The sequence below is a fragment of the Moschus berezovskii genome, chromosome 1 (genome assembly GCF_049115385.1).
Source record: "Moschus berezovskii isolate FMDL1 chromosome 1, NW_MosBer_1.0, whole genome shotgun sequence".
Classification (NCBI taxonomy): Eukaryota; Metazoa; Chordata; class Mammalia; order Artiodactyla; family Moschidae; genus Moschus; species Moschus berezovskii.
The window spans coordinates 124,053,810-124,067,246 of NC_142460.1; positions in this window are offsets into that span (position 1 = coordinate 124,053,810).

Consider the following 13,437-nt stretch of genomic DNA (forward strand, 5'->3'; position numbering starts at 1 on the left):
TATATATTTAATTTTATATTTTGAAGATATTGATGTAAAAAATAGAAAATCCCAAAACACCTTGGACTGTGATGGGAAGGAGAGAGATGAAATAAAAACAAAGTGGATAATAGACTTTAAGGAGACTTGTCTGTAATAAAAGAGCCAGTAGAAAGATAAAATAACAAAAGTATTTTATACAAAGGTGGGAGTAATCGTCAGAGGGAGATTTCTGGGTTTGTCAGTGAACTGTCAAGACTCTCACTTGAACAGGACCAGGCCGACATGTTAGATTCCTACTTCCTGAGTCCCACTTTCTGGCTCCTTTTATTGGACAAGCTGTCCCTTCCCTTGTTTGTACTATATCTGAATATTAGCAGGGTTATAGAAATAATAAAAATAAACTTCAAGCTTTTTAGTGTGTTAATTTTGTTTATAGGACCATGTGCTCTGTTTGTCAGATGATTCATTGTTTACTGTGATGTTCTTTATGTCCAGCATAATTACTGACAAATGTTACATGTTTTTTAAAAACCTGTTAAGTTGGTGAACTCATAGAAACAGTTAGGGAGTGGTTCGTCAAAGACTACAAACTTCAGTTATAACATGAAGAACATCTGAAGATCTAATGTGTAACAGTTATAGTGATAACACTGAATGGATAATCAAAATTTATAATGAGAATAGAACTGCAGTGGCCTCGCTGCACACAATATATGAGGTGATAAGGTGAATGGGAAATGCATTCATAATGTATATGAATATCAAATGATCACATTATATACTTTAAATAGGGGCTCCACTGGTGGCTCAGGGAAGAATGGTAAATAATGGTAAAGAATCTGCCTACAATGCAGGAGATCCAGGTTCAATCCCTGGGGGAAAATCCCCTGGAGAAGGGAATGGCAACCCACTCCAGTATTCCTGCCTGAAGAATTTAATGGACAGAGGAGCCTAGTGGGCTACAGTTCATGGGTCGCAAAGAGTTAGGACTGAAAAACTAACTTTAAATATCTTACAATTTTACCTTTAAAAAGCTGAAAAATTCTTTTAAACTGATATATTTTAGCTAATCAATCTTATATATGTATCATTAGTTTTAACTATAAGAAATTATTGGGGTCAATAATTTTTGATCCATCAAATAGCAACTTTTATATGAATCATTTTATTATTAATAGTATAGCATTTCTTCCTAAAAGAGCTGTTTAACTTCAAGGCAATGACTCCAGTTCTCTTACAATAAAGGGGAGACCTGATGATATTGAGTAAATATAGGAATACAGATTGTCTGAGGTTGAAAATATAAGCTGTAGGGCTATATTACATTTTGCAATACTACAAATGAATCCTTCAAACACAATCTTAAACTCCTAACACTTGACTGTTATCAATAATAGTCAAAATTCTCCCTTCTTCTTAGAGGTGGAATTTTTGTGTAGGCTATGAAAAATTACCCATAGGAGTCAAGATATGACCTGAAGTTATACAGTAAAATTTTAAAATCATGATAGTGTTAGGTTGTTAGAATAGGAAAATGGAGTCCATAATGGCTGTGGCTAAAAGACAAAGAAGGGAAAAGCCTATGAAAACAGAACACAGGAAGGTCCAAGAACCAGAGTGAGGACCTCAAGTAATACAAAGAGCCTCTTGGCAAGATGAACAAGATGTCAAGAGTGAACATAGACATTCTACGAATCAATGAATTAAAATGGACTGGAATGGGTGAATTTAACTCAGATGACCATTATATCTATTATTGTGAGCAGGAATCCCTTAGAAGAAATGGAGTAGTCATCATGGTCAACAAAAGAGTCCAAAATGCAGTACTTGGATGCAATCTTAAAAACGACAGAATGATTTCTGTTCGTTTCCAAGGCAAACCATTCAATATTACAGTAATCCAGGCCTACGCCCCAGCCAGTAATGCTGAAGAAGCCGAAGTTGAACGGTTCTATGAAGACCTACAAGACCTTTTAGAACTAACACCCAAAAAAGATGTCCTTTTCATTCTAGGGGACTGGAATGCAAAAGTAGGAAGTCAAGAAACACCTGGAGTAACAGGCAAATTTGGCCTTGGAGCACGGAATGAGCAGGGCAAAGGCTAATAGAGTTTTGTCAGGAGAACGCACTGGTCATAGCAAACACCCTCTTCCAACAACACAAGAGAAGACTCTACACATGGACATCACCAGATGGTCAACACCGAAATCAGATTGATTATATTCTTTACAACCAAAGATGGAGAAGCTGTATACAGGTAGCAAAAACAAGACCAGGAGATGACTGTGGCTCAGATCATGAACTCCTTATTGCCAAATTCAGACTTAAATTGAAGAAAGTAGGGAAAACCACTAAACCATTCAGATATGACCTAAATCAAATCCCTTATGATTATACAGTGGAAGTGAGAAATAGATTTAAGGGACTAGATCGGACAGATAGAGTGCCTGATGAACTCTGGACGGAGGTTCGTGACATTGTACAGGAGACAGGGACCAAGACCATCCTCATGGAAAATAAATGCAAAAGAGTGAAATGCCTGTCTGAGGAGGCCTTACAATAGCTGTGAAAAGAAGAGAAGCGAAAAGCAAAGGAGAAAAGGAAAGATATAAGCATCTAAATGCAGAGTTCCAAAGAATAGCAAGGAGAGATAAGAAAGCCTTCCTCAGTGATCAATGCAAAGAAATAGAGGAAAACAACAGAATAGGAAAAACAAGAGATCTCTTCAAGAAAATTAGAGATTCCAAGGAAACATTTCATGCAAAGATGGGCTCGATAAAGGACAGAAATGGTATGGACCTAACAGAAGCAGAAGATATTAAGAAGAGGTGGCAAGAATACACAGAAGAACTGTACAAAAAAGATCTTCATGACCAAGATAGTCACGATAACGTGATCACTGACCTAGAGCCAGACATCTTGGAATGTGAAGTTAAGTGGGCCTTAGAAAGCATCACTACGAACAAAGCTAGTGGAGGTGATGGAATTCCAATTGAGCTATTTCAAATCTTGAAAGATGATGCTGTGAAAGTGCTGCACTCAATATGCCAGCAAATCTGGAAAACTCAGCAGTGGCCACAGGACTGGAAAAGGTCAGTCTTCATTCCAATCCCAAAGAAAGGCAATGCCAAAGAATGCTCAAACTACTGCACAATTGCACTCATCTCACATGCTAGTGAAGTCATGCTCAAAATTCTCCAAGCCAGGCTTCAGCAATATGTGAACCATGAACTCCCAGCTGTTCAAGCAGGTTTTAGAAAAGGCAGAGGCACCAGAGATCAAATTGCCAACATCCGCTGGATCATGGAGAAAGCAAGAAAGTTCCAGAAAACCATCTATTTCTGCTTCATTGACTATGCCAAAGCCTTTGACTGTGTGGATCATGATAAACTGTGGAACATTCTGAAAGAGATGGGAATACCAAACCACTTGACCAGCCTCTTGAGAAACCTGTATGCAGGTCAGGAAACAACAGTCAGAACTGTACATGGAACAAAAGACTGGTTCCAAATAGGAAAAGGAGTACATCAAGGCTGCATATTGTCACCTTGCTTATTTAACTTATATGCAGAGTACATCATGAGGAACGCTGGGCTGGAAGAAGCACAAGCTGGAATCAAGATTGCCAGGAGAAATATCAGTAACCTCAGATATGCAGATGACACCACCCTTATGGCAGAAAGTGAAGAGAAACTCAAAAGCCTCTTGATGAAAGTGAAAGGAGAGTGAAAAAGTTGGCTTGAAGCTCAACATTCAGAAAACGAAGATCATGGCACCTGGTCCCATCACTTCATGGTAAATAGATGGAAAAACAGTGGAAACTGTGTCCGACATTATTTTTTTGGGCTCCAAAATCACTGCAGATGCTGATTGCAGCCATGAAATTAAAGGACGCTTACCCCTTGGAAGGAAAGTTATGACCAACCTTGATAGTATATTAAAAAGCAGAGACATTACTTTGATAACAAAGGTCCGTCTAGTCAAGGCTATGGTTTTTCCTGTGGTCATGTATGGATGTGAGAGTTGGACTGTGAAGAAGGCTGATCGCCGAAGAATTGATGCTTTTGAACTGTGGTGTTGGAGAAGACTCTTGAGAGTCCCTTGGACTGCAAGGAGATCCAATCAGTCCATTCTAAAGGAGATCAATCCTGGGTGTTCATTGGAGGGACTGATGCTAAAGCTGAAACTGCAATACTTGGCCACCTCATGCGACGAATTGACTCACTGGCAAAGACTCTGATGCTAGGTAAGTTTGGAGGCAGGAGGAGAAGTGGATGACAGAGAATAAGATGGCTTGATGGCATCGCCGACTCCGTGGACATGAGTTTGAGTGAACTCCGGGAGTTGGTGATGGACAGGGAGGCCTGGCGTGCTGTGATTCATGGGGTTGCAGAGTGTCGGACACGACTGAGCGACTGAACTGAACTGAAACTGCCCTTATGGAGGACTAGAGGAAATCAGTGACTTACATTCCTTCAGAGAAATAAGAGGATAAGATTTATGGCTGTTTCATCAGATTCCCAGTCTCAGGGACCAGGTTTGGATTGATTTACATGATGGTATCTATTCCCACCTGTGGTGGACAAACTGGCAATGAGTTAAAATTACATCCCCTTAATCCTCCCCAGCTCTAATCATGCTGGAGACCTTAGGGATACCCAACTCCAGCCTGGGAGTCCCAGGAGGTCCACCTGCCTCGACCTGCCCAGGGGCCCAATTCTCGGGAATCTGACACACCTCAACCTGCCTGGGGATATTCGGTCTCCAGGAGGCTGTCACTTCTCAACCTGCATGGGGATATGAATCCTGACCCAGGGACGTCCAACTCTCAGGTTTCAACAGTACTGGGTAGGACAAGCTTCATAAAGACTCAACCCTAAGGAAGTCCACCCATGGAAATAAAAGTGAAAGCGAAAATTAAGTCATTCAGTCGTGTCCGACTCTTTGCGACTCTGTGGACTCTAGCCGATCAGACTTCTCCGTCCATGGGATTCCCCAGGCAAGTATACTGGAGTGGGTTGCCATTTCCTTCTCCAGGGGATCTCCTGACCCAGGGATTGAACCCGGATCTCCCACATTGGAGGCCGAAGCTTTAATCTCTGAGCCACCAGGGAAGATTCACCCATGGAAACAGAAGGAAACCTATTACTTGTGGGACTTAGCCCAGTCTCAGCAATAACTTAAAAGTCCCAACGAGAACCCCATTGCCTTTCTTGAAAGTCTAAAAGATCCCTTCCAAAAGTTTACCAATCTGGACTTAGACTCTTTTGAGGGACAGTTGATTTTAAAGGACAAATTCCTGTCCCAATGTGCATCAAACAACAGGGTAAAGTTACAAGAGCTGCAACAGCAGGACCCTGCTTCCTATTTAGATGAGATGGTCCAGACAGCCACCAATATCTTTTATAACAGAGAACAGGAAGAGGAAGCCAAGGCCCAGGAAAGGGAGAAAAAGAAAGAGAAAAGACCTGTCCAGATGCTGGCCACCCTCCAGGAAAGCCCTATAGCAAACCCCAAGTACTTGAAAAAAAAGGCTTGAGGCAAATGCCTATACTATAAACGGGCAGGGCATTGAGTCAAAGAGTGTCCAAACCGTGGCAAGTATCTTTAAACAATTTGCTACAAATGCCATTGGGCAGCACTCTGCCCTCGGGACCCAAGAAGTTCAAGGTCAACCGCCAAGCCTTCCCACATGATGGTTGAACAGGACTGAAGTGGCAGACTTCAGCCACCCCTCCTGTCACAGATAACCATCATGTGGCTGGAGCCAAGGGTGCAACTGGACCTGGGAGGTAGGTCTGTCAATTTCTTGGTTGACAGAGGGGCTACGTAGTCTGTCTTGACCTCCTACTCCGGAGCCTTCTCCTTCCAAACCTGTGCCATTTTAGGTGCTACAGGAAAAACAATTACAAAATATTTACCCAAGCACTTCTTTGTTGCTAGGATGAACAAATATTTTCCCACCAGTTTCTGGTGATCACTACATGTCCTACTCCCTCATTGGGAAGAGATCTTTCCCTGCCTTCGAAATCTTGCAGCTATTGCAGTCCTTTAAAGAAGATACTTTAAAACTCTCCCTTGGGGGCAAACTAACGATTTTTACTAGCCACAAAGTGAAACAACTCCTGAATTGGAGAGGCCGTTTATGGGTGTCTGATCAGAGGATCCTCAGATTTCAAATAATACTGTAGGAAAATCTGGGCCTGAATATAACCCCTCGTGACTATAACCCGTTAACGCTGCTACCCACCTGCCTACACCCAAGGGCTATCTCCCCTTTCACTCTTGCCTGGAAATCTTGGACCACTGGATAAAACCCTGAGAGGGATTGTCAGAAGATCTTCTGACCAATCCTGAGGAAATCTGGTACACTGGTGGAAGTAGCTTTGTCTTGGATGGAAAAAGAAGAGCCAAATATGCAGTAGTCTCCAATTTTGAGACCATAGAGGCTAAACTTTTGCCACAAGGTACTTCAGCCCAATTAGTTGAGCTCATAGCCCTGACTCAAGCTTTAGAGCTGGGAAAAGGAAAAAGAGTAGCCATTTACACTGACTCTAAGTATGCCTTTGCGGTGCTACATGCACATGCTGCTATTTGGAAAGAAAGAGGCCACCTGACCACCTGACGGTCCCCAATCAAATATGGTGATTAAATCCTTAAGATCTTTGAGGCAGTCCATCTGCCCACAGAAGTTTTAGTCTCGCACTATAAAACACACCAAAAAGGGAGCACAGAAATGGCATGAGGGAACCAAGCAGTTGATCAGGCAATAAGACAGCAGCATTACAGAACAATGACCTAATATGAGTTGCCACCCTAGTTTCAAAGACTAATTTGCCAGAAACTTCTTCATATACTGAAGGTGAGACTCTTAAAGCTAATAGTGAGAGTTTTCAAGAAGATCACATCGGGTGGTTCTAAAAGGAGGGACTTCTTTTTCTGCCTGGGAACCTCCATTGGAAGTTGGTTAACTCCTTATATGCCATCATTCATTTAGGGGAAAAGACCCTCCAAAGACTACTAGAAATGTCCTTCACAGGAACAGGCCTCCAAACTACTATAAGGCAAGTGGTCTCCTCTTGTCCCACTTGCCAATTAAACCCCCAAGGAACTCAAAGACCCCAGCTGGCCCAGCCCGTCCAACAACATGGGACCTACCCATGCGAGAACTGGCAGATGGACTTCACCCAGACGCCAGTTTCTCAAGGGTATAAATATCTATTAGTCATGATGGATACAGTCACAGGATGAATTGAAGGCTTTCCCACCCAGACTGAGAAGCCTGAGGAGGTGGTAAAAAAACAGCTCCAAAAAATCATTTCAAGATTTGGTCTGCCCAGGTCATTACAAAGTGACAATTGGACATCATTTACTTCTAAGGTCACCCATGGGACCTTTAAAGAATTGGACATTACTTATTATCTCCATTGTGGCTGGAGGCCTCAGTCTTCAGGAAAAGTGGAAAGAGCCAGTTCAGTTCAGTCGCTCAGTCATGTCCGACTCTCCGCGACCCCATGAATCACAGCATGCCAGGCCTCCCTGTCCATCACCAACTCCCGGAGTTCACTCAAACTCATGTCCACAGAGTCGGTGATGCCATCCAGCCATCACATTCTCTGTTGTCCCCTTCTCCTCCCGCCCCCAACCTTTCCCAGCATCAGAGTCTTTTCCAGTGAGTCAACTCGTCGCATGAGGTGGCCAAGTATTGCAGTTTCAGCTTTAGCATCAGTCCTTCCAATGAACACCCAGGATCGATCTCCCTTAGAATGGACTGGTTGGATCTCCTTGCAGTATAAGGGACTCTCAAGAGTCTTCTCCAACACCACAGTTCAAAAGCATCAATTCTTCGGCGATCAGCTTTCTTCACAGTCCAACTCTCACATCCATACATGACCACGGGAAAAACCATAGCCTTGACTAGACGGACCTTGATTGGCAAAGTAATGTCTCTGCTTTTTAATATATTATCAAGATTGGTCATAACTTTCCTTCCAAGGAGTAAGCGTCTTTTAATTTCCTGGCTGCAATCAGCATCTGCAGTGATTCTGGAGCCGAGAAAAATAAAGTCTGGCACTGTTTCTACTGTTTCCCCATCTATTTCCATGAAGTGGTGGGACCAGATGCCATGATCTTTGTTTTCTGAATGTTGAGCTTCAAGCCAACCTTTTCACTCTCCTCTTTCACTTTCATCAAGAGGCTTTTGAGTTCCTCTTCACTTTCTGCCATAAGGGTAGTGTCATCTGCATATCTGAGGTTATTGATATTTCTGCCAGCAATCTTGATTCCAGCTTGTGCTTCTTCCAGCCCAGCGTTCCTTATGATGGACTCTGCATAGAAGTTAAATAAGCAAGGTGACAATATGCAGCCTTGACGTACTCCTTTTCCTATTTGGAACCAGTGTGTTGTTCCATGTACAGTTCTGACTGTTGCTTCCTGACCTGCATACAGGTTCTCAAGAGGCTGGTCAGGTGGTCTGGTATTCCCATCTCTTTCAGAATGTTCCACAGTTTATTGTGATCCACACAATCAACGGCTTTGGCATAGTCAATGAAGCAGAAATATATGGTTTTCTGGAACTCTCTTGCTTTCTCCATGATCCAGCGGATGTTGGCAATTTGATCTCTGGTGCCTCTGCCTTTTCTAAAACCTGCTTGAACAGCTGGGAGTTCACGGTTTACATATTGCTGAAGCCTGGCTTGGAGAATTTTGAGCATTACTTTACTAGCATGTGAGATGAGTGCAATTGTGCGGTAGTTTGAGCATTCTTTGGCATTGCCTTCCTTTTGGATTGAAATGAAGACTGACCTTTTCCAGTCCTGTGGCCACTGCTGAGTTTTCCAAATTTGCTGGCATATTGAGTGCAGCACTTTCACTGCATCATCTTTCAGGATTTCAAATAGCTCAACTGGAATTCCATCACCTCCACTAGCTTTGTTCGTAGTGATGCTTTCTAAGGCCCACTTAACTTCACATTCCAAGATGTCTGGCTCTAGGTCAGTGATCACGTTATCGTGACTATCTTGGTCATGAAGATCTTTTTTGTACAGTTCTTCTGTGTATTCTTGCCACCTCTTCTTAATATCTTCTGCTTCTGTTAGGTCCATACCATTTCTGTCCTTTATCGAGCCCATCTTTGCATGAAATGTTTCCTTGGAATCTCTAATTTTCTTGAAGAGATCTCTTGTTTTTCCTATTCTGTTGTTTTCCTCTATTTCTTTGCATTGATCACTGAGGAAGGCTTTCTTATCTCTCCTTGCTATTCTTTGGAACTCTGCATTTAGATGCTTATATCTTTCCTTTTCTCCTTTGCTTTTCGCTTCTCTTCTTTTCACAGCTATTGTAAGGCCTCCTCAGACAGCCATTTTGCTTTTTTGCATTTATTTTCCATGGGGATGGTCTTGGTCCCTGTCTCCTGTACAATGTCATGAACCTCTGTCCAGAGTTCAGCAGGCACTCTATCTATCAGATCTAGTCCCTTAAATCTCTCACTTCCACTGTATAATCATAAGGGATTTGATTTAGGTCATATCTGAATGGTTTAGTGGTTTTCCCTACTTTCTTCAATTTAAGTCTGAATTTGGCAATAAGGAGTTCATGATCTGAGCCACAGTCAGCTCCTGGTCTTGTTTTCGCTAACTGTATACAGCTTCTCCATCTTTGCTTGTAAAGAATATAATCAATCTGATTTCGGTGTTGACCATCTGGTGATGTCCATGTGTAGAGTCTTCTCTTGTGTTGTTGGAAGAGGGTGCTTGCTATGACCAGTGCGTTCTCCTGACAAAACTCTATTAGCCTTTGCCCTGCTTCCTTCCGTGCTCCAAGGCCAAATTTGCCTGTTACTCCAGGTGTTTCTTGACTTCCTACTTTTGCATTCCAGTCCCCTAGAATGAAACGGACATCTTTTTTGGGTGTTAGTTCTAAAAGGTCTTGTAGGTCTTCATAGAACCGTTCAACTTCGGCTTCTTCAGCGTTACTGGTTGGGGCATAGGCCTGGATTACTGTAATATTGAATGGTTTGCCTTGGAAACGAACAGAAATCATTCTGTTGTTTTTAAGATTGCATCCAAGTACTGCATTTTGGACTCTTTTGTTGACCATGATGACTACTCCATTTCTTCTAAGGGATTCCTGCTCACAATAATAGATATAATGGTCATCTGAGTTAAATTCACCCATTCCAGTCCATTTTAATTCACTGATTCCTAGAATGTCTATGTTCACTCTTGCCATCTTCTGTTTGCTCACTTCCAATTTGCCTTGATTCATGGACCTAACATTCCAGGTTCCTATGCAATATTGCTCTTTACAACACTGGACCTTGCTTCTATAACCAGTCACATCCACAACTGGGTATTGGTTTTGCTTTTGTTCCTTCCCTTCATTCCTTCTAGAGTTACTTCTCCACTGATCTCCAGTAGCATACTGGGCACCTACCAATCTGGGGAATTCCGCATTCAGTATCCTATCATTTTGCCCTTTAATACTGTTCTGGCCCCAGTGGCGCAGACGCGAGAGACACTGGCCCCAGCGCAACTGACCACACAAAGTGACGCGGCCGTGAGGAGCTACCCCACTCCTGAGGCCAGGGCTGGTGGCCGAGAGGAGCTACCCCAGGTCCAATAGGCGGTGGCTGCGTGGGCATAGGAGGGCCGAGAGGAGCTACTCCACGTTCAAGGTCGGCGGTCGGCCTTGAGGAGATACCCCTCATCCAAGGTGAGGTGCTGCCTCTGAGCTTTTTTGGAGCAGCTGTGAAGAGATATCCCACGCCCAAGGTAAGAGAAACCCAAATAAGACGGTAGGTATTGTGAGGGGGCATCAGAGGGCAGGCACACTGAAATCATAATCACAGGAAACTAGTCGATCTGATCACATGGACCACAGCCGAATGTGGTCCACTGGAGAAGGGAATGGCAAACCACTTCAGTATACTTGCCTTGAGAACCCCATGAACAGTATTAAAGGAAAGAGCCAACCGATTTTTAAAATCAGCAATAAAAAGGATAACCACGGAGACCTCCCTGGGTGGCAAGGAGGCTTTACCAATAGCTCTCCTCTGCACCCGTATTGCCCCTAAGGAACAGGTTGGTCTTAGTTTTTATGAGATGCTATATGGGAGACCTTTTGTTTATATCAATGACTTCTTCCTAGATTCAAAGGCTCAGACCCTCTGATCTTATACCATGGCCATTGGGCAATTCCAACAAGATATATGCTTGTGGGGTGTGAACCAGGACCCAAAAGATTCTAAAGAGCCATCATATAGGCTTCAGAGACTCAAGTCTTATTTAAAGTCTGTAAAGATGGGTCCCCAAAGGTTCAACTCCAGCCCAGATGAAAGGGCCCCTACCCTGTAATACTTTCTATCCCCACAGCAGCCAAGGTACCAGGACATGACTCCTGGATTCACTACTCACCAGTCAAGCCATGGAAGAAAACTGAAGAGGACACTCAATATACCTGTGAGCCTCTGGGGATCTCAGATACCTATTCAGGAATACAAAGGAGTGCCATTCTAATGAACACCCCCCAAATCTAGTTTCTGGAGATAAGATTTCTCAGGATAGCTCTAAAGAGTCAACACAGCTTAGCAGTGCTTGTAGTCCAAAAAAAAAAAAAAAAAGAGATAGATCTTCTGATCCCTGAACAAGGAGATACTTGAACCATCTTGAATGAGAAGTGTTGTTTCTGGGAAAACACCTCCAGCTAAGGTAGACAGTCTCAAGAGAAATATTCCAGATCCTACAGGACCTCAAAGAACCAGCTGGGGAGTTCTTGGGGTGGCTACAATCACTCTTTGAGTAATCCTTCTCCTGGCGAGGGGGAATTTGGAGTTGGCTAATGTCCCTACTAATCCTTGTCATCACCATATTGATGCTGCTTAAGATTGCACCATGTATTGTCAATTGTCTAGCCCATTTTTTCTCTGCCCAAGTTAACAATCTACAATGTGCAGTGCCAGTTCAACAAAGATATATAAAACTACAGCTGACCACGGAAAATATCACTCACCCTTAGATGGACACTACTATAAGGACTCTGAGGCTTGAGAGTAGGAAGAGGGGGGAGGCCCAATGCCCCTTGCCATCCTAGTTCAGCAGAAAATAGCCAGAGAGACCTCAATGCCCCTATTCCCAAAGAATTGGGCCTCCCATCTCTTAAGGAGGGAATGCTAGATAGAATAGGAAAAAGGAAACTATAATGGTGTTGGCTAAAAGACAAAGAAGGGAAAAGCCTGTGAAAATGGAACAAAGGAAGGTCCAAGGACCGAAGTGAGCACCTCAGGTGAAGCAAACAGCCTCCTGGCTAGCCCAATTTAAGTAGGGCAGGCTCAGGGGGAGAACATACAAAAAGAACATGTAAAAAATATGTTCATATTAAATATAAAAAGAGGAGCCAAAATTGAGTCTCTGGATTCTCTTCGCTTCCTGGGTTTGCCTGCCCTCACATCTCAAGGATGTATTTTCCTTTGCTTGACAGATAAAACTGAGCTGAAATACTGATCCGTCCATCACTTCAAATTTTTGCTGCACTGAGACAGAACCAAGGAAATTATACACTCTCCGGACAATTGTATTTGAAACATAGTTGAAGAAACTATAGAAACGTGAAGTTACTTTATTGATACAGAGGCATAATTTCAACAGAAAAAATCTGTAGATTTGAGTTCAAACATCTACATTTTTACTATTAAATTGTGAGTAGAGATCAATTGACCAATCAATTACCCAATGGATACAGAAAAGAGACTATTACAGTAAAAATGTTAATGATCAAGCATTGAAACTAATAAAATCTCCATATATAATAGCATCTTTTTTGCATCTCTATTCCAGTGGTCATGTATGGATGTGAGAGTTGGACTGTGAAGAAAGCTGAACACCGAAGAATTGATGCTTTTGAACTGTAGTGTTGGAGAAGACTCTTGAGAGTCCCTTGGACTGCAAGGAGATCCAACCAGTCCATCCTAAAGGAGATCACTCCAGGGTGTTCATTGAAAGGACTGATGTTGAAGCTGAAACTTCAATACTTTGGCCACCTCATACAAAGGGTTGACTCATTGGAAAAGGCTCTGATTCTGGGAGGGATTGGGGGCAGAAGGAGAAGGGGACAATGAGATGGCTGGATTGCATCACCCACTCGATGGATATGTAAACCCAGGGAGTTGGTGATAGACAGGGAGACCTGGCGTGATGTGATTCATGGGGTCGCAGAGTCCGACACGACTGAGCGACTGAATGGAACTGATGTTAATTAATAAGTAATGTGGTTGATATAATAGAGGTAATGCAACTTAATAGGTGTCTTCTTTAGTTTAATAAAGCAAATTATAATGAAATAGAATGACTTTAAATATTTTCCTCTTCTTCAAATAACATTGAATATTCTAATTTCCATTTTGTTTAGAATTCAAATCTCCTTCCAATGTTTATGAAAGGGATTTTAAATCTTTTTGCA